At 51.6% G+C, this 21850-nt stretch overlaps 1 long non-coding RNA gene across 1 annotated transcript in view; it reads right to left on the bottom strand.

The window, feature by feature from the left end:
• Positions 1 to 18201, bottom strand: part of LOC134929078 (uncharacterized) — a 34756-nt gene extending 16555 nt beyond the window's left edge. Inside the window, exon 1 of the long non-coding RNA XR_010178261.1 lies at positions 18087 to 18201. This is a non-coding gene — a long non-coding RNA (uncharacterized LOC134929078). The remainder of the gene's footprint in view (positions 1 to 18086) is intronic.
• Between the last annotated feature and the right edge of the window lie 3649 nt (positions 18202 to 21850).

Genomic DNA, 21850 nt, shown 5'->3' with positions numbered 1-21850 from the left:
CCTCGGAGGGGAGATCGGAGGAACGAAAGACTGGAAGTCCCGGTGGGACTGCGCTTCCCCCGTCTGCTACAGGGGGCGCTGCGCCAGGGGAGAGGGAGCTGGTCCAAGCCCAGTCCGCGGGCTCCAACCGATGCCCGGAGGAGCCCCATTTCAGCCTTGGAGGGAAGATCGGAGGAATGGGAGACTGGAAGTCCCGGTGAGACTGCGCTTCCCCATCTGCCACAGGGGGCACTGCGCCAGGGAAGAAGGAGCTGGGCCAAGCCCGGTCCGCAGGCTCCAACCGATGCCCGGAGGAGCCCCTTTTCAGCCGCGGAGGGGAGATCGGAGGAATGAAAGACTGGAAGTCCCGGTGAGACTGCGCTTCCCCATCTGCCACAGGGGGCGCTGCGCCAGGGAAGAAGGAGCTGGGCCAAGCCCGGTCCGCAGGCTCCAACCGATGCCCGGAGGAGCCCCATTTCAGCCTCGGAGGGAAGATTGGAGGAACGGGAGACTGGAAGTCCCGGTGAGACTGCACTTCCCCCATCTTTCACAGGGGGGCGCTTCACCAGGGGAGAGGGAGCTGGCCCAAGCCCGGTCCGCAGGCTCCAACCGATGCCCGGAGGAGCCCCATTTCAGCCACGGAGGGGAGATCGGAGGAACGGGAGACTGGAAGTCCCGGTGAGACTGCACTTCCCCCATCTGCCACAGGGGGCGCTGCGCCAGGGGAGAGGGAGCCGGCCCAAGCCCGGTCCGCAGGCTCCAACCAATGCCCTGAGGAGCCCCATTTCAGCCTTGGAGGGGAGATCGGAGGAACGAAAGACTGGAAGTCCCGTTGGGACTGCGCTTCCCCCGTCTGCTACAGGGGGCGCTGCGCCAGGGGAGAGGGAGCTCGTCCAAGCCCAGTCCGCGGGCTCCAACCAATGCCCGGAGGAGCCCCATTTCAGCCTTGGAGGGAAGATCGGAGGAACGGGAGACTGGAAGTCCCGGTGAGACTGCGCTTCCCCCATCTGCCACAGGGGGCGCTGCGCCAGGGAAGAAGGAGCTGGGCCAAGCCCGGTCCGCAGGCTCCAACCGATGCTGGGAGGAGCCCCATTTCAGCCGCGGAGGGGAGATCGGAGGAACGAAAGACTGGAAATCCCGGTGGGACTGCACTTCCCCCGTCTGCCACAGGGGGGCGCTGCGCCAGGGGAGAGGGATCTGGTCCAAGCCCAGTCCGCGGGCTCCAACCGATGCCCGGAGGAGCCCCATTTCAGCCTCGGAGGGGAGATCGGAGGAACGAAAGACTGGAAGTCCCGGTGGGACTGCGCTTCCCCCGTCTGCCACAGGGGGGCGCTGCGCCAGGGGAGAGGGAGCTGGTCCAAGCCCAGTCCGCGGGCTCCAACCGATGCCCGGAGGAGACCCATTTCAGCATCGGAGCTCTGGCTGGGTTGCCTCTGAAAGGGAAGAAGACCTCTCTCTATTGTTCAGCCTGTATCCAGTCTCTGAGCTCCAAGGCATTTTTGGCACAGATCCTTAACTGCAGTTCCAGCCTCTCATCCACATCACCATCCCCTGAAGATCTGGCCATATCAATATGCCCGAGGGGTTCTTTTCAGGGTAGCAGATCGGGTGGAGCGCGCGTCATTCTAGTGGGCCATGCTCAGATTTTACCCTAGCTCCTGGAAACATGTCCAGGCACGAGGGATACACGTCCACACTCATTTGGGGGAGTTCCAGAATGGGAAATTCTACACTTTTTATCGAGATAAGTCGAATAGCTCCTTTCCAGCGCCCGTGAAAACTATAAGAAGGGCCCCGGCTAGAGCCCGTACTGGGGAAAGTGGGAGGGGCACGTGCGGCGCCCCCCTGTTGGCCGCCGGGTGGAACTGCAGCGGGCCCCAAAAATTATGGGAAGGCACCCCGGGTTCCCAAAATTATTGGGAGGCGCCCTGACTGCTGCTCCTGTAGGGGGCAGAGGGAGGGGGCACGCGCGGCGACCCCGGTGGCCAACGAGCGGAACTGCAGCGGGGCCCCAAAATTATTGGAAGGCGCCCCAGGTCCCCAAAATTATGGGCAGGCGCCCTGTATGCTGCTCCTGCAGGGGGCAGATGGAGGGGGCATGTGCGTCGCCCCCCGGTGGCCACCGGGTGGAACTGCAGCGGGGCCCTAAAAATTATAGGAAGGCACCCCGGGTCCCCAAAATTATGAGGAGGCGCCCTATCTGCTGCTCCTGCAGGGGGCAGATGGAGGGGGCACGTGCGGTGCCCCCCGGTGGCCACCAGGCGGAACTGCAGTGGGGCCCTAAAAATTATGGGAAGGCACCCTGACTACTGCTCCTGTAGGGGGCAGAGGGAGGGGGCACACGCGGTGCCCCCCGGTTGCCGCCGGGCGGAACTGCAGCGGGGCCCAAAAATTATTGGAAGGCGCATCGGGTCCCCAAAATTATGGGGAGGCACCCTGTCTGCTGCTCCTGCAGGGGGCAGATGGAGGGGGCATGTGCGGCACCCCCCGGTGGCCACCGGGTGGAACTGCAGCAGGGCCCTAAAAATTATGGTAGGCACCCCGGGTCCCCAAAATTATGGGGAGGCGCCCTGTCTGCTGCTCCTGCAGGGGGCAGATGGAGGGGGTACGTGCGGCGCCCCCCGGTGGCCACCAGGCGGAACTGCAGTGGGGCCCTAAAAATTATGGGAAGGCACCCTGACTACTGCTCCTGCAGGGGGCAGAGGAAGGAGGCACGCGCGGCACCCCCCGGTGGTCGCCGGGCGGAACTGCAGCGGGGCCCCAAAATTATTGGAAGGCGCATCGGGGCCCCAAAATTATGGTCTGCTGCTCCTGCAGGGGCAGATGGAGGGGGCACATGCGGCACCCCCCCCCCCCCCCCCCCCGGTGGCCGCCGGGTGGAACTGCAGCGGGGCCCCAAAATTATTGGAAGGCACCCCGGGTCCCCAAAATTATGGGCAGGTGCCCTGTCTGCTGCTCCTGCAGGGGGCAGATGGAGGGGGCATGTGCGGCGCCCCCTGGTGGCCACCGGGTGGAACTGCAGTGGGGCCCTAAAAATTATGGGAAGGCACCCCGGGTCCCCAAAATTATGGGGAGGCGCCCTATCTGCTGCTCCTGCAGGGGGCAAATGGAGGGGGCACGTGCGGCGCCCCCCAGTGGCCACCAGGCGACACTGCAGTGGGGCCCTAAAAATTATGGGAAGGCACACTAACTACTGCTCCTGTAGCGGGCAGAGGGAGGGGCCACGTGCGGCGCCCCCCGGTGGCCGCCGGGCGGAACTGCAGTGAGGCCCCAAAATTATTAGAAGGCCTCCCGGGTCCCCAAAATTACAGGGAGGCACCCTGTCTGCTGCTCCTTAAGGGAAAGGGGGAATGTGTGGCACCCCCGGTGGCTGCCTGGTGGAACTGCAGTGGGCCCCTAAAATATATAAATCTATATTTTTTAGAGAACCAATCAGTTATTTTAACACAATCTGCATTGCACACACATACACACAGTATGGTCTGGCAAATGTGATTCCCGAGGACATGCCCGATTTTGATGCTGGGTAGTTGGGACATGCCCTTACTATCACCTCCTGGGGTCTGACTTGTGGGGACCTCATTTCAGGTCCCCACCATGTTGAAAGTCCCTCCAGTGTTGGTGTGCTGTCCGGTCTGTGTCCCCATAAGGATAGGAATACGAGTGCACACACACACACACACACACAGGAAAATGTTAGACACAGTCTCCCCAAGTACCTTCAGAGAGACACAGAGTAATGGAGCCAGCACCCACACAGCGCCCCAGAAGGCAGATACAGAATCTGTGCCTGGCGCTGACTGTGTAACTTTAATTGATTACACAGTTGTTGACTAAATGCTCTCCCCCCTTCTACAACCCTCTGGTACCGCACAGGATAGCTGGAGTCGTATGGAGGGTCAGCACTCCCTCTCAGCGTCTCTCAGTGATGATCTGCAAGGAGGAAAATGGCTCTGGTGAGCTGCTGGGTCCACTCTGAGGAGCATCTTCCCGCACTTTATAAGATTATACTGGAGGAATATTATGCTGGTAGTAGACAAAGTCCCTGATAGCTACTAGTGACCAGTGTAAGGGTATTGCGCTGGCACAGGGCGCCCCTCACAGCGCCACACTGCAGAACCGCTGAGCTTTTTGGAGCACAACTTCTGTACCGCGCTCCCACCCTGATGCTGCCATTTACACCAGTTCCCCACTTGTCGGGTCACCGGTGACACACTCACCACCGCAATGTTCTGGCTCTGTTAGGGGGTGGCAGCATGCTGCGGGAGTGAGCGTTCGCCCTCGGGGGCTAACGATCATCACCCTCAGGAGCTTAATGTCCTGTCAGTGGAGATAGTGGCCATTAACCTCAGAGGGTTGGGCACTATACCCCCCACTAAGTCCCACGAAGTAGAGAGGCTGCTGCCAGCAGCCTCCCTGTGCCTAACATCTTAAATAATATATAGAAAAGCTCTAGGAGGTCCCCTAGCTGTGACCGGCTCCACCGGGCACATTTTCTAAACTGAGTCTGGTAGGAGGGGCATAGAGGGACGAGCCAGCCCACACTATTGCAGAGATGAGCCCTGTGTCCCAGGACACATCAGAGGCAGAGGTGAATCTAGCACGGGGCGAGCAGGGCACGTGCCATGGGCGCCATGGCAGCCCCAACAGGGGGGGGTGCCACCGGCACCTGCACGGCCCACTCGCCCCATGCATCAGGGATTCCGCCGGCGCTACCCGCGGCACTTTCCCTGTCTCCCCGGCTGCTGTGCCTGTCACAATAGACAGGCAGCGGCAGCCAGGACCATCCCCCTACTCCCCCCCTGCAAAGTGTACGCGCATGCGAGTGCGCGTTCTCGACCGCGGAGGTGCGCGCATGCGCGACCTCGGGGGCGCGCGCCCCTGAACAGTGAGTGCAGGTGAGCGGGGTAAACTTTATACTTCCCTGTCAGGACAGGGGAGGGAAGGGGGTGCGGGACATTGTGTGTGTGTGTGTGTGTGTGTGTGTTAAGTGTGTGTGTGGGACAGTGTTCTTGTGGGACAGTGTGTGTGTGTTAATTGTGTGTGTGTCGGACAGTGTGCGTGTGTGTTGTGTGTGGGACAGTGCGTGTGTGTTAATTGTGTGTGTGGGACAGTGTGAGTGTGTTAATTGTGTGTGTGGGACAGTTTGAGTGTGTGTAAATTGTGTGTGTGTGTGTGTGTGTGTGTGTGTGTGTGTGTGTGTGTGGACAGTTTGAGTGTGTATTAATTGTGTGTGTGTGTGTGTGACAGTGTGCGTGTGTTAATTGTGTGTGTGTGTGTGTGTGTGTGTGTGTGTGTGTGTGTGTGGGACAGTGTGTGTGTGTTAATTGTGTGTGTGTGGGACAGTGTGCGTGTGTTAATTGTGTGTGTGTGTGTGTGTGTGTGTGTGTGTGTGACAGTGTGTGTGTGTTAATTGTGTGTGTGTGTGTGTGTGTGTGTGTGTGTGTGTGTGGACAGTGTGAGTGTGTTAATTGTGTGTGTGTGTGTGTGTGTGTGTGTGTGTGTGGACAGTTTGAGTGTGTGTTAATTGTGTGTGTGACAGTGTGCGTGTGTATTAATTGTGTGTGTGTGTGTGTGTGTGGGACAGTGTGCGTGTGTGTTAATTGTGTGTGTGTGGGACAGTGTGCGTGTGTGTTAATTGTGTGTGTGTGTGTGTGTGTGTGTGTGGGACAGTGTGAGTGTGTTAATTGTGTGTGTGGAACAGTGCGTGTTTGTTAATTGTGTGTGTGTGTGTGTGTGTGTGTGTGTGTGTGGGACAGTGTGAGTGTGTTAATTGTGTGTGTGTGTGTGTGTGGGACAGTTTGAGTGTGGGTTACTTGTGTGTGTGTGGGACAGTATGCGTGTGTATTAATTGTGTATGTGTGGGACAGTGTGTGTGTGTTAATTGTGTGTGTGTTAATTGTGTGTGTGGGACAGTGTGCGTGTGTTATTTGTGTGTGTGTGTGTGTGTGTGTGTGTGTGTCTGTGTGTGTGTGGGACAGTGTGAGTGTGTTAATTGTGTGTGTGTGTGTGTGTGTGTGTGTGGGACAGTTTGAGTGTGTGTTAATTGTGTGTGTGACAGTGTGCGTGTGTATTAATTGTGTGTGTGTGTGTGTGTGTGTGTGTGTGTGTGTGTGTGTGTGTGTGGGACAGTGTGCGTGTGTGTTAATTGTGTGTGTGTGGGACAGTGTGCGTGTGTGTGTGTGTGTGTGTGTGTGTGTGTGTGGGACAGTGTGAGTGTGTTAATTGTGTGTGTGGGACAGTGCGTGTTTGTTAATTGTGTGTGTGTGTGTGTGTGTGTGTGTGTGTGACAGTGTGAGTGTGTTAATTGTGTGTGTGTGTGTGGGACAGTTTGAGTGTGGGTTAATTGTGTGTGTGTGGGACAGTGTGCGTGTGTATTAATTGTGTATGTGTGGGACAGTGTGTGTGTGTTAATTGTGTGTGTGTTAATTGTGTGTGTGGGACAGTGTGCGTATGTGTTAATTGCGTGCGTGTGTGGCAGGGACGTGTAGTCATGGGAGGCAGTGCCTCTCCTGTGATTAATTATTAAAATAATATAAAGAAGATATTGTGACAAGAACACTGGGATAGTGTTTGAGGGCAGGTATATTTGTCCCAGGTTCTTGTCTTACATGTTTTAGAAAATGTTAACTTCTAGGAAAAATGCTTTTTGTTTTGTCTGAACCTTTTCAGTTTGCTGTAAAAGCTGGGTAAAGGCTCTGAGAGAGAGATAAGGCGAGTTCTAGACATTGGGCCCAGTTCGGGTCTTTGGCCTCACAGAGGGCTAATCAGGGTTTCAGCTGTGTAAGAGTGATATAGTGCTTCTAACCTGATTAGTATGGGCAGACTGCCTGGGAAGGCTGCAGGATCTGTGTGTGAGAGACACGCTTTCTGATGCAAGTAAGCTATACAGTATGTACTGAAGAACTCTGTGTTTTGTTTAGTGACAGTTAGGAACATCTTATGTTTAGTTAGTGCCGGACAGGCAAGGTATTTTTATTTTGGGGTTTGTTTTATTTTCTGTTTCAATAAAACTGGCCGGGGTCAGTTGTACCAGAAACTGGACTTGTGTTGTTCCTCAGCTGCTGCGTGCTGCCATATTCCCCAGGAAAAGGCACCTTGCACCCCTACAGTGTTACAACTTGGTGGAGAATGCGAGCAGGCCGTTCTGCGCATAAGTGAAAGCAGCAGCTTTGTGAGGCCTGCAGAAAACGGTGGTTTATGCAGATACAGCCCAGTGTGAAGTTACTGAGACTCACCCCTGAGGGTTTGATATATGTCCTGGGTGAAAGCAGCTGCAAAGCCGCCTGAAAAATCTGTTGACATGGAGGATCTGCTTAAAGCCTTGCTGCAAGCTACAGCGGCTCAGCAGGAGGCCAACCGACAGCAGCAGGTGGCAATGGAGGAAAATTGGAGACTACAGCAGGAGGCCAACAGACAGCAGCAGGTGGCAATGGAGGAAAATAAGAGACAACAGCAGGCAGTTGTTGATGAACTTTACAGGCAACAGCGTCAGGATAGAGAGGCCTTAGCAGAAGTGGTGCAGAGACTTGCAGCTCGGGTTGGAGATGTGGCCGTCAGTGCTCCAACCAGCTCTAGTTCTATACGAGCCAGTCACTTCCTGCAGAAAATGACAGAGGCTGATGATGTGGAGGCCTATCTGACCACGTTTGAAAGGACTGCCGAGCGTGAGAACTGGCCGAAAGCACAGTGGGCCAGTCTGCTGGCACCTTTCCTGTCAGGTGAGCCCCAAAAAGCTTACTTTGATTTAAGCCCTGCTGAGGCTAGGGACTATGATAAACTAAAGACTGAGATCCTGACCCGCCTGGGAGTCACGCTGTCAGTACGAGCACAACGGGTGCACCGTTGGCTGTACGCCATGGAGAAGCCTCCGCGCTCCCAGATGCACGACCTTATTCAGCTAACAAAAAAATGGCTACAGCCAGAGACATTAACTGGTCCCCAGATGGTGGAAAGAGTCGTCATGGACCGCTACTTGAGATCTTTGCCCATGGTCCTGCGCAAGTGGGTGAGCCATGGAAACCCGGGTACTGCTGACCAATTAGTGGACATGGTAGAGAGGTATTTGGCAGCAGAGGAACTACTGATGACCACCCAGCAACCCATAGATCCTCGACAGCGCCCTTCAGTAAAGACTGGTAAGACTGTTCCGTGGGAAAACGTTGCTGGGCGGTTAAGAGAACGCAAGGCTGGAGAGACTGTAAACACTGGCCCTGGAAACAGGCCAATGGGGCTAGAACGGTCTATGCTGCCCAAATGGGTTGATAATCGTGTGGTTAAATGTTTTAGGTGTGGTATGCCAGGTCATGTTATTGCCAATTGTCCAGTCACGCAAGAACCCATGCAATGTGATGCTGCCTTTGAATGTCGCAGAATGTCTTTCTTTGCTAGGTTAGCCTGTACCTTCACCTGAGCTGGAAAAACAAATGTGTGATGTGTTCTTAGAAGGTAACCGGGTAGAGGCCTTGCTAGATTCAGGAAGTTTAGTTACCCTCGTGAAAGCTGGGTTAGTGAACCCCTTAAAGGTCCAGCAAATACCTATTGGGGTAACTTGCATACATGGGGATACCCAACATTATGCCACTGCTGAGGTGAATATAGAAACTTGTTGTGGGTCAGCAATGGTTAAAGTGGGACTGGTCCCTACCTTGGTGCATGAGGCCATAATAGGGAGGGATTTTCCTCATTTTTGGAAACTGTGGGAATCACGGTTATCAACAGATGTGAGAAGTAAAAAGCCAGTTGATAATACCGGTGATTTTATGGATGTACGTGGGTCTTCGGAACTTTCTGGCCCTTTGCCTTTTGCTAGTTTGGCTGGGGAAGTGACAGATGGGGAGTCCAGTGAGGACCCTCTTGCCGGGAACAGAGACATAGTAGCTAGAACTGAAAGCGTGCCTGACCTGGAGGTAAAGAAGGATCTGTTTGCGTCTGAACAGTTAAAGGATCCTACCTTAATAAAGGCTAGAGAGAATGTTAAGATTGTTAATGGGGAACCTGTGGTACCAGGTGACAGGGTTACGTATCCCCACATGGCCATCTGTAATGAGCTCTTGTACCACATTGTCAAAAGGGGTGAGGATGTGGTGGAACAGCTGGTAGTTCCCCAGCCTTATCGGAGAACGGTACTAGATTTAGCTCATAGTCACGTTACCGCAGGACATTTAGGGGCAGAAAAAACCACTGAAAGAGTTTTACAAAGGTTCTTTTGGCCAGGGGTTTATAAAGAAGTGTCTGAATATTGTTCTTCCTGTCCTGAATGCCAGTATCATGCCCCTAGACCCCATTTCAGGAGCCCACTAGTTCCCATGCCTATTATAGAGGTCCCATTTGACAGAATAGCCATGGATCTCGTGGGGCCCTTGTTAAAGTCTGCTCGGGGCCATCAGTATATCCTGGTAATTATGGACTATGCCACTCGATATCCTGAGGCTGTCCCTTTACGCACTATCACAACCAAGGCGATAGCTAGGGAGCTGGTGCAGGTATTTAGTAGAGTGGGAATACCAAAAGAAATTTTGACTGACCAAGGTACTCCATTTATGTCAAGGATCATGAAAGAATTGTGCAAGTTATTTAAGGTCACTCACCTCAGGACGTCCATCTACCATCCCCAAACTGACGGGTTGGTGGAAAGGTTTAATAAAACATTAAAAAGTATGTTAAAAAAGGTTGTTGAGAGAGATGGGAAAAACTGGGATTGTTTGTTGCCCTACTTGTTAATGGCCATCAGAGAAGTTCCTCAGTCCTCTACGGGGTTTTCTCCATTTGATTTGTTGTATGGTAGACACCCCAGAGGGCTGTTGGATGTTGCCAAAGAGACGTGGGAAGGACAGCCCACTCCTTATAGAAGCGTTATTTAGCATGTAACACAAATGCAGGATAGGATTGCAGCCGTGGTACCTGTTGTCAGAGAGCACATGGAACAGGCCCAAAGTGCTCAACAGAGGGTCTATAACCGGAGTGCCAAGATACGGGAATTTGCTCCTGGAGATAGAGTTCTTGTTTTGGTACCCACTGTGGAAAGCAAATTCCTAGCTAAATGGCAGGGTCCATTTGAGATTAGGGAAAAAGTGAATGAGGTTAATTACAAAGTATACCAGCCGGGAAAGAGAAAACCCGAACAGATCTACCATGTTAACTTAATCAAACCCTGGAAAGATAGGTTGTCTCTGTCAGCGGAGCCTTGCCCTTCGGTGTCTTCACCCCGGTTGCTTCCCGCAGTGAAGGTGTCAGAGGCATTATCAGCTGATCAGAACAATCAGGTTAAAGAATTTCTCATCCAAAATAGGGAGGTATTTTCAGAGCTGCCTGGCCGAACGACCATAATAAAACATGACATTGTCACAGAACCAGGGGTCAGGGTTCATTTAAAGCCAAATAGGATTCCTGAAGCTCAGCGAGAAGCTATTTCTAAGGAAGTTAAAACCATGTTAGAACTTGGAGTCATAGAGGAGTCTAACAGTGAGTGGTCCAGTCCCATAGTGCTCATCCCGAAGCCCGACGGTAGCATACGCTTCTGTAATGACTTTCGTAAGTTAAATGAGGTGTCCAAGTTTGACGCATACCCCATGCCCCGTGTGGATGAGCTTGTAGAAAGGCTGGGAACAGCCAGGTTTCTCACCACATTGGACCTGACCAAAGGTTACTGGCAAATACCTTTATCTGATAGCGCCAAAGAAAAAACAGCCTTTTCGGTCCCGGAGGGGCTGTACCAGTATAAGATGTTACCCTTTGGGTTGCATGGGGCTCCAGCAACCTTTCAACGGGCGATGGATAAAATTTTGAGGCCCCATAGAAAATATGCAGCTGCCTATTTGGATGATGTGGTAATTCACAGTACAGACTGGGGGTCACATTTGGTTAAAGTACAAGCAGTACTGGACTCAATCAGAGAGGCAGGGTTAACTGCTAACCCAAAGAAGTGCTGCCTCGCAATGGAGGAGGTCAAATACTTGGGCTTCACCATAGGCAGAGGTCTGATTAGGCCCCAATTGAATAAAGTTGATGCTATTCAAAACTGGCCTCGTCCAGTGAATAAAAAACAGGTAAGGGCTTTTTTGGGAATTACTGGGTACTATAGACGGTTTATTCCTAATTTTGCGACCATAGCGGTGCCGTTGTCAGACCTTACCAAAGGGAAGCAGTCAAATGTGGTGAAATGGAACCCTGATGCAGAAAAGGCGTTCCAAGCGTTAAAAGTGGCTTTGTGTTCACAACCGGTGTTGATAACACCAGATTTTTCAAAAGAATTTGTGGTACAGACAGATGCCTCAGAGGTAGGGGTAGGTGCTGTGCTGTCCCAAACCAGAGATGGGGACGAACACCCTATCATTTATTTGAGTAGGAAACTCAATGAGCATGAAAAAAGGTATGCCATTGTGGAAAAGGAGGCTTTGGCCATTAAGTGGGCACTAGATACCTTGAGATATTACCTCTTGGGTAGACAATTCAGACTAGTGACAGACCATGCCCCTTTAAAATGGATGTATGTAAATAGAGGCAAGAATGCTCGTGTAACTAGATGGTTTCTAGCGTTGCAGGACTTTAAGTTTACTGTCGAACATAGACACTGGGATAGTGTTTGAGGGCAGGTATATTTGTCCCAGGTTCTTGTCTTACATGTTTTAGAAAATGTTAACTTCTAGGAAAAATGCTTTTTGTTTTGTCTGAACCTTTTCAGTTTGCTGTAAAAGCTGGGTAAAGGCTCTGAGAGAGAGATAAGGCGAGTTCTAGACATTGGGCCCAGTTCGGGTCTTTGGCCTCACAGAGGGCTAATCAGGGTTTCAGCTGTGTAAGAGTGATATAGTGCTTCTAACCTGATTAGTATGGGCAGACTGCCTGGGAAGGCTGCAGGATCTGTGTGTGAGAGACACGCTTTCTGATGCAAGTAAGCTATACAGTATGTACTGAAGAACTCTGTGTTTTGTTTAGTGACAGTTAGGAACATCTTATGTTTAGTTAGTGCCGGACAGGCAAGGTATTTTTATTTTGGGGTTTGTTTTATTTTCTGTTTCAATAAAACTGGCCGGGGTCAGTTGTACCAGAAACTGGACTTGTGTTGTTCCTCAGCTGCTGCGTGCTGCCATATTCCCCAGGAAAAGGCACCTTGCACCCCTACAGTGTTACAATATTTATAAGACACATATACTGTGTCATAAGTATCTTCTTTATTTCATTCTAATAATTTTTCTACCTTAAATGTGTATGGGAGGCACTGATAGCAGTGCCTCCCATACAGAATGGAAACGGGACAGAGTGAGGGGCGGAGCCAAGCATTGGGCTGTAAAAGCCCATTAAAACAGATGGGGAAAGCAGCACTGAAACAAGTGCCTCGCTGACAGGGACACCACCCCCATGTCAGCGAGGCACCTGTGATTGGACAGCGGATCCAGTGCTGGATCCGCTTGTCCAATCACCCAAACGCGGCGCTGGAGGCGGCGGGTCCCCCGGCGGTGAGTGGCGTCTGCAGTGTGCGCGCCCCCGTCCTCCGCCGCCGCTTACAGGAGCGGCGTTGTGCGGCTCTCCCCTGTGCGGCTCTCCCCTTCCTCCGCCGGCCCCATCCTCCCGCTGACAGGAGTGGCGGTGTGTGGCTCTCCACCTCCTCCGCCGCCTCCGTCCTCCCGGTGTGGCCCTGCAGTGTGTGCGGCTCTCCCCAGCAGCAGCAGGTAAGTCTCTCTCTCTCTCTCTCCCCTCCCCCCTCCCTCTTTCTTTCTTTCTCTCTCTCTCTCTCTCTCTCTCTCTCTCTCTCTCTCTCTCTCTCTCTCTCTCTCTCTCTCTCTCTCTCCTCCTGTAGATTGAAGTTTGAAAGTATAATTTTCATTTTTACAGATGCCCCTATTGGATTCTACTGGACAAGTGGACGTGATCGGCGTGGGATGTAGGTAAGTAATCTGTCTCTCATTTTTACAGGTACCCCTATTGGATTCTACTGGACAAGTGGACGTGACCAGCGTGGGATATAGGTAAGTATGTGTGAGTGTGTAAGTGTGTTTTAATACATTTTTACTGTCACGGTGTGTGAGTTGTGTTTTTATTTGGGTATTTTTTCTGTTGTAGAACTACAGGTACCAGCAGGCCCGTTATTTCCCCACATGCTGGTACTTGAGGTTCTCCAAGTACCAGCAAGCGGGGGAGGCTTGCTGGGCCTAGTAGTTCCACAACAAAAAACAATATTCTTTTTTTACACACATGGCTATCATCCTCCCATCCACCGCCCACGGATGGGGGGGACAGCCTCGGGCTTCACCCCTGGCCCTTGGGTGCCTGGAGGGGGGTGACCCCTTGATTTAAGGGGTCCCCAATCCTCCAGGGAACCCCAGCCAGTGGTGACTAGTTGGGGGGGGTAATGCCACGGCCGCAGGGACCTACATAAATGTGTCCCCCGGCTGTGGCATTATGTCCCTGGCTAGTGGAGCCCGGTGCTGGTTTTAAAAATACGGGGGACCCCTACATCTTTTGTCCCCCGTATTTTTGGAACCAGGACCGGACTAAGAGCCTGATGCTGGTTGTCTAAATACGGGGAACCCCTGTCCAATTTTTCCCCAGTATTTAAACAACCAGGACCGGCTCAAAGAGCCCAAGGCTACTTAGGAGGGGGGACCTCACGCATTTTTTTTTTAACCCATTCAGACCCTTCTCCATTAAGGTAATGGAAGCCCTGGACAACAAAATAGCATTCATGTCCTCCTCCCACTCCCTTCCCAGTCTCAAACACTAATTATTATTTTTTTCAATAAAAATGTAAAATATATCACAAGTATGATGAGCAGGCAGGCAGCGGGCATTGGCGGCATCGGACTAAGATACAAATTAGTGGCGGAGGGCTGGGTCAGTTGATGGTGGACGAGTTTGTAAGCCATTGGTGGTGGCAGCGGGCATTGGCTCATAGGCAGTAATGAGCATTGGCTCGGTGGCGGTAGGGGTCATCGGCAGGATTCGGCGGACATTATGGCTGTAGTTCCTCACCAGCCACTGACCTCACCGCACGCCACTGGTGTGTGGGACAGTGTGCTTGTGTGTTAATTGTGTGTGTGTGGGACAGTTTGAGTGTGTGTACATTTTTGCAGTCCAGTGTGTGTGGGGGAGGGGAAAGTATGAGAATGTGTGTGTAGTCTGAGTGGGTGTGTGTGGGGTTTGGGGGTGGCCAGTCTGTGTGTGTGTAATCTACAGTGTGTGTGTGTGTGTGTGTGTGTGTGTGTGTGTGTGTGTGTGTGTGTGTGTGTGTAAGTAAGGGGGAGGGGCAGTCTGTGTGTGTGGGCGGGATGTACTAATGACCATTTACCGAAGAGGGATATGTATTAAACCACGGGCATGGAGATGCCCTTCTCACTCACCATCCAGCTGGGTGAGCGAGCCGGGCAGGTGGAAAGTCAGCAGCAGGGGCAGCATGCCGGATATCAGCAGCCGAGGGTGGGGGCTGTAAGGCACGTGCGGAGCGGTGCGGAGCGGTGCGGAGCCCAAAGCCGGAGATCAGCAGCATGTTGACTGGCAATAAGCAGCTTCTGCTTCCGCGTTCAACATGCTGCTGATCTCCGGCTTTGGGCTACGCAGGGTTCGGGGGATGGGTGTCCTCTGCCGGTGTACTGCAGCTCCGGGGTTGCGGGCTCCGGAGGCTTTCAGCACTGTTGAATATCCAGCTGCCTCAAGTATGTACAGCCCGCACCCTCTGCTGCTGATATCCGGCATGCTGCTGCTGCTGGCTGTCCCCCCCGCCCGGCTCGGCCACACAGCTGTATGGTGAGAAGGGCATCTCAGTTCCCGAGGTTTAAAACATATGCCTCAGTAAATGGCCTCTGCGGTAAACGATACTAATGCTTACCGTGACAGTAACAGCGGGGAGGACGGCGCACATCGGGATCCTGCAGCAGGAGAGAAGAACCCCTTCAGAGCGCAGCAGACCACACTGAAAAGGGTGCATACCCGGTGCGGTGCTCTGCATCCCGGGTGGTGCCGAAGATGTGGAGTGTCGGAGGTGGCAGAAGCGCCGCAGATTGGGGTGAGAAACCGCTGCAGCCCTTCCGCTGCTAAACTCTGCAATTAGTCTATTAAGGGGGTGGGCTCCCCTCACCATAGTGCCCCACAGGCCATGTTAATTCTGGGGGTAGGATCCCCTCACTCTATAATGGGAATTTTGTCTCATATCATGTGCTGTAACGTGAATTTTGGCTCATATCGTGTGCTATAATGTGAATTTCGGCTCATACTATGTGGGGTAATGTGAATTTTGGCTCATACCGTGTGGGGTAATGTGAATTTCGGCTCATACCGTGTGGGGTAATGTGAATTTCGGCTAATACCATGTGGGGTAATGTGAATTTTGGCTCATACCGTGTGCTATAATGTGAATTTCGGCTCATACCGTGTGCTATAATGTGAATTTTGACTCATGCCGTGTGGGGTAATGTGAATTTCGGCTCATACTGTGTGCTATAATAAGAATTTCGGCTCATACCGTGTGGGGTAATGTGAATTTCGGCTCATACCGTGTGCTATAATGTGAAAGGGGCACCAGTACTAGATAGTATAAGGGGTCCTACTACACTGAAGGACACGCCCCTTTTGAGTGACCGCGCCCCTTTTGCGGAGCGCACTCTTTCATTCCGCCTTCAAAAATTCCACTGCGACCACTGCACCTACATCTGTACATACACACCCTGACATCTTTATATACAGTGACACCGGTGGCATCTGCACATACTTTCCTTTTGTATTTTTTTTTTATTATTATCATTTTATTTATTTATTATTATTATTATTATTTTTATTTTTTATTTTTTTTGGGGGGGGGCGCCATTATTGATCTTGCCCTGGGCTCCAAAAACCCTAGTTACGCCTCTGATCAGAGGTGCAGTCCCTGGCTGTGGACAGCGCTGGGGCAGCTTGTCTGTCCCCAGCGCTGGGTGTGCAGCAGTGGCGGGTGTCTGGTGCAGGGATCAGACATTTCCCTGCACCAGACTGTCAGCGGCGACGGGCAGCAGCGTTTTAAACTTGGTGCCAATCTGGCCGCCAATGAAAATTGCCATTCGTGGGATTTGAAACCCGGTGCCGTCCACGAGCCAATCGCAGCTCGTGGGGCGCTGGCTATTCAGGAGAAGGCGCTGTGAGCCAATCGGCGCTCGAGGCATCATAGACCCTGCCCCCGCCGTGTGAAGTCAGACACCGGGCGGGAGCCGAAGAGGAGAGCCACGCGCAGGAGCGCAGAAGACGCCGCCGGGACCGCGGAGAAGAAGGAGGCTGCGTGGAAGAGCGGCGAAGAGCATGTCGGGAGGAGAAGACGGCGGCAATTGGGGGAAGAGATCTGGTGGCCGCTGAAGAGGCCAGGAGACGTCGGGATACAGAAGGAAGATGTCCAGCGGTGGCTGGACGCTGAAGAGCGGAGGCGGCGGTGCTGGTCAGGACAGATCAGCGGCAGAAGAGGGTGCCGGAGACCCCCGGAGTAGGTGAGGCCTCAGTGAGGCTACTTTCACCCCTGCCTCCCTAGACCACCGGGTGTTCGGGCATTAGGCCCGTGGGTGCAGTCAGGCCCTCCCGGCCTGTGGGCAAATAGTCGGGCCCTCTCGGCCCGTGGCCATGTATAGTCGGGCTCCTGGCCCGTGGCCCTATTAACCGGGTACTAGGCACAAGGTCCCATTAGGCAGGCACTAGGCCTGGGGCTCCGTTTGGGCATTAGGCCCGGGTAGGAATAGTCAGGCCACAGGCCTGTGGTACCAGTAGGCGGGCATTAGGCCCGAGGGGCAATGTCAGGCGATAGGCCTGTGCGGCATTAGAGGGCATTAGGCCCTAGTTCATGCACGGCTGCTTAGGGAAACAAAGTGACCCGGGACATTAGGCCTAGGTCACTCAAACGGCACAAAGTTAAGGGTGAAGCCAGGCCTCGGGCCTGTGTGCAACTAAGGGGCAGTAGGCCCAAGTAGGTGTACGGGAGGTGGGTGAGCTGTACGGCGCCCACTCCCTGGTGTTCTGACTCAGGTAATTAAAGGGACAGCACCGTGGTTGTTACTCGCACCGTGTATTGTGATGTATGTTGTTACTGTGCAGGGCAAAGTCTTAGTTTGTAAAGTTTGTGTCTAGTTTTGTTGCACCACACCCACAGAGTTAGTTGAGGGCTCTGTTGTTATAGTTGGTATAGTTGTGTTACATTAGGTTAGAGTTAGACCCTGCATGGCTGTTTGTTTGTTTGCCTCCTTACAGGGACCTGTAAGTGGAGAGGAAGATCGCGGTGCAAGACTGACGACGGTGAGTAGCATTTGTGTACGTTTGTCCCTTTGTCTGTCCCCGAGCGCCGGATTATGAGTTTGCTCACGGACGTGAGGACCCCTTCATCACACTACGCGCGAGAGTGTGAGTGTGTGAAATTTGGGTGGCTGAGGCCTTGTGCCGGTGATGACCTTACACCCAACCGGTAAAGGTCGCCGCCACCCCTGGTGTATCCCCTTTTCCGGTGGAAGAAGGGTTGATACCCACCCCTTAAGTTAGTTTATTTTATCCTCAGTTCGTTCATCCGTCAGCTCTGAGAGGGGATCGCCGTGTCCGGGGCCGACTGAAGATTTCCAGGTCCGTTGAAGGTTCTGGTACCTGAAGGTGAGAGAGTGCGGCGCCTGGTAAGTGGTGAACCTACACCAGCATGGCGGCAGGCACTACACCGCATCGCCACCCTCTTACACTATCAAAGTCTTAAAGTGCCCATGGCTCCTGGTGACCCCTCTATACCCAACAGTACTAATATGGACCCCAGCATCCTCTAGGACGTAAGAGAAAATTATGTATCTCTCCTTCCTCCCCCCCTGCCCCCCCAGTGCCGGCAATCTTGGGTACCCATACACTGATCTCAGATTATTATATATTTATTTATATACATATATACACAATTCATTTCACCTGTCACTCTTATGTAGCCTCACTTTCTCACTTTACTTGCTTGTGTGCACGCCATGAGGGGTTAATCTCTATATACACAGCATAATGGCAGCACTCCAAGCCTTTCGTTTATTTGCAAAGTTGTGCTTTTATTTCAACGTTTCGAGAGCCAGTCCCATCATCAGGAAAACAAGTGCACAATAAAATACAAACATATATATACCCCCAGTGCAGCCCCCTGTTATTACCTGAGTGAATTCCGCTGTCCCGGTGTTCGTGCTGCGGGAACTGCTCCGACGCGCCGGTGACGTCATTGGGCTGCCCCCGCTAGCAGAAGTCACTATGCCGTGTGTGGTTGCTGTAACAACCTGTCTCAGTGTTCTAAAATACAATAGTATATTAAATCAATTTAAATAATTAAAAAATGGTTCATGTTCCAACAATTGATGAATGCACGATATGGTCCGTATATCAATCCCCATTATGGTCATACTGTTAATTTAAGACATACTGGTAATTCACTTTAACACCATTCAACTTTAAATTGCTTCACTATAATTGTAGACTGGGATTGTTAGCCAAACCATATCGCCCAATATGACTGAGGACATTTAACTACCATATGATGTACATGCATATTATCAATGCAGTTTACAGAAAGCATTGCTATCCTAACATTTCATTGAGGCCTTTGGGTGCTAGTGCATCTAACTGGAATATCCACCTACTCTCTAATTGTAACAATTTTTGCCCCCTATTAACTCCCCTCACTTCATTTGGAATGTGAACTATAATCTTAGATCTAATACTGGCTATGCTATGCTTAGCCAACAGACAATGACGTGCCATAGGCTGATCACTGTGTCCAGTTTCCAAAGCTGTTCTTATTGCAAATCTGTGGAGCGCCATTCACTCCTTGAATTGACGTTCTGTCTTGCCCATTTAGATTAATCCTCATGGGCAAGACAGTACGTATATGACAAATCTTGTAGTACAGGTTAATGGGTAATTAATGGTGTATTTTTTCCCTGAATATGGATGAGTAAAGGAATTACCTGTTATCATTGATCAACATGTAATGCACCCCAAGCATCTATAGCATCCAGGTTATCTGGTTGGATTGTATGGATAACACTAATCCATACAGTAAACTATTTCATCTATTGAGGTAAATACTTCCTACACAAGGCGGAGTGTGCGATGGGGTCTAATGTGGCCCCATCATACGCCAACGCCTATATGTAAATGGTAGAACGTAATATCTTTTATTCTAGTCCATGCATTACCCAACACCTCAAACTATATCTTAGATTCATTGGTGATCTATTAATTATCTGGCCCAGGACATAGGGAACAGTTGTTACAACTGATCCAGGACCATAGCAATACTAAACATCCGGTCCAATTGTCCTATGAAGTTAGTGGAGAAAAAAAAAACACTTTTTGGATGTTAACATTCAGTTAGAATCTCAAAAGCTTGTTACATCTATATATGTAAAGGAAACTGATAGAAACTCAATATTGCGACATGACAGCCATCATCCACTCCCGCCAGTGGTGCAAGTAGAAAAAATGTCTTACGGGTACTGGGTGTGGCCAAATGCCACATGGGGCGTGGCCAATGAAAATGGGGGCGTGATACACATATGGGGGGAGGGGCAGATACACGTATGACCCCAATAGTGCCAGATACACATTGCCCCACAGTGCCAGATATACATTGCCCCACAGTGCCAGATACACATTGCCCCACAGTGCCAGATACACATTGCCTCACTGTGCCAGATACACAAATGCCCCCAGAGTGCCAGATACACAAATGCCCCCAGAGTGCCAGATACACAAATGCCCCCAGAGTGCCAGATACACAAATGCCCCCAGAGTGCCAGATACACAAATGCCCCCAGTGCCAGATATACATTTCCCCACAGTGCCAGATATACATTGCCCCACAGTGCCAGATACACAAATGCCCCCACTGTGTCAAATATACATTGCCCCCCAGTGCCAGATACAGAAATGCCCCCACAGTGCCAGATATCCCCCAGTGCCAGATATAAATGCCCCCCCCCCAGTGCCAGATATCTCCCAGTGCCAGATATCCCCCAGTGCCAGATATAAATGCCCCCCCAGTGCCAGATATCTCCCAGTGCCAGATATCCCCCAGTGCCAGATATAAATGCCCCCCCAGTGCCAGATATCCCCCAGTGCCAGATATCCCCCAGTGCCAGATATAAATGCCCCCCCCAGTGCCAGATATCTCCCAGTGCCAGATATCCCCCAGTGCCAGTTAGAAATGCCCCCCCCCCCCAGTGCCAGATATCCCCCAGTGCCAGATATCCCCCAGTGCCAGGTATAACATGCCCCCCCCCCTGCTCACCGCTGCCGCTGCCGTCCAGTCTGATGTGAGGGAAGGAGAGCACAGCCTGCGCCTCTCCTTCCCCTCAGTCTCCGGCGGGTGTCTCAGTTTAATTCAGCGCCGATCCGTGAGCCAATCATAGCTCGCACCCGCGAGCTCTGATTGGCTCACGGATTGGCGCTGAAATAAACTGAGACACCCGCCGGAGACTGAGGGGAAGGAGAGGCGCAGGCTGCGCTCTCCTTCCCTCACATCAGCGGCGGTGCGGCGGGGAGCAGCAGAGGGAGGGAAGAGGAGCGGCGGCCCGTCGGTGTGGGTACGGCGTACCCACGGCTAAATTCTTCCGGGTACGCCGTACCCACCCGTACCCACACACTTGCACCACTGACTCCCGCTGAGAAAGGGTTTACCCTATTCTCAGATGTTAAGGATGAGGAGAAAAACGAGCGACCCTGACCAAACATCCATAGATCTAGCCAAAATGGTAGATAAATTTGAGGAAAGAGGGTACAACAGAATCGATCAAAAACAAGGTCTTGAATATTCCCAGATCTGACACCCTTAAGCCATGTCAAATAGAAGGCCTGCCAAGTAAGGTAATACCGTGGGTTAATAAATATATAAACAATAGCCATACTACACAGGCATTAGTAAAAAAAAGATACTGGCCATTAGTCAATACAGATAAAGATCTCCCACTGCTATTGGACAGCAAACTTATGCCCAGCTATACCAGGGGGTCCAATCTGGCGAATAAATTAATAAAAAGGGACACCACCAAATTGCTTCAAACCAAACCGCAACATTTTTTGACCCACAAACCAGGATGCCATAGTTGCTTGGGGTGCGTTACATGTCGATCAATGATAACAGATAATTCCTTTACTCATCCATATTCAGGGAAAAAAAACACCATTGATTACCCATTAACCTGTACTACAAGATTTGACATATACGTACTGTCTTGCCAAAGACAGAACGTCAATTCAAGGAGTGGATGGCGCTCCACAGATTTGCAATAAGTACAGCTTTGGAAACTGGACACAGTGATCAGCCTATGGAACGTCATTGCCTGTTGGCTAAGTATAGCATAGCCAGTATTAGATCTAAGATTTTATATATATATATATATATATATATATATATACCGTATTTGCCGGCGTATAAGACGACTGGGCTTATAAGACGACCCCCAACATTTCCACTCAAAATATAGAGTTTGTTATATACTCACCGTATAAGACTACCCCCTTCCACACACCAAATAAAACGTAAAAGAACATCAGATTTGTGACATACTGTATATTATGACCTTATAAGAGATTTGGATAGGGAGTATTTATCAAGGTATGCATAAGAAGGGGGGAGGGGGCGAGGAGAAAGTTGTAAAATGTATAAAAGTATACCCCTGTGTGCATTTAGTGTTACCGGTTTCACATGAGTGCCATTAGTATTAGTATTAGTGCCATTACAGTACCTGTCATTGTCACCATTGTACGGCCACAACGCGACTGCAGCGCCTCCGGCCAGTCCCTGCATCTCCCTGTAATTGGCACTAGTGACCCGCCGCGGCCGCACTGGATATCGCACGATACTGGATGGTGAGTAGAATGAGGTGGGCGGGCATCGGGAGGCCACTATGGGCACCGGGCG

This window comes from Pseudophryne corroboree, chromosome 5 (assembly GCF_028390025.1).
Source record: "Pseudophryne corroboree isolate aPseCor3 chromosome 5, aPseCor3.hap2, whole genome shotgun sequence".
Classification (NCBI taxonomy): domain Eukaryota; kingdom Metazoa; phylum Chordata; class Amphibia; order Anura; family Myobatrachidae; genus Pseudophryne; species Pseudophryne corroboree.
This window is presented reverse-complemented; position numbering and strand designations above follow the sequence as displayed.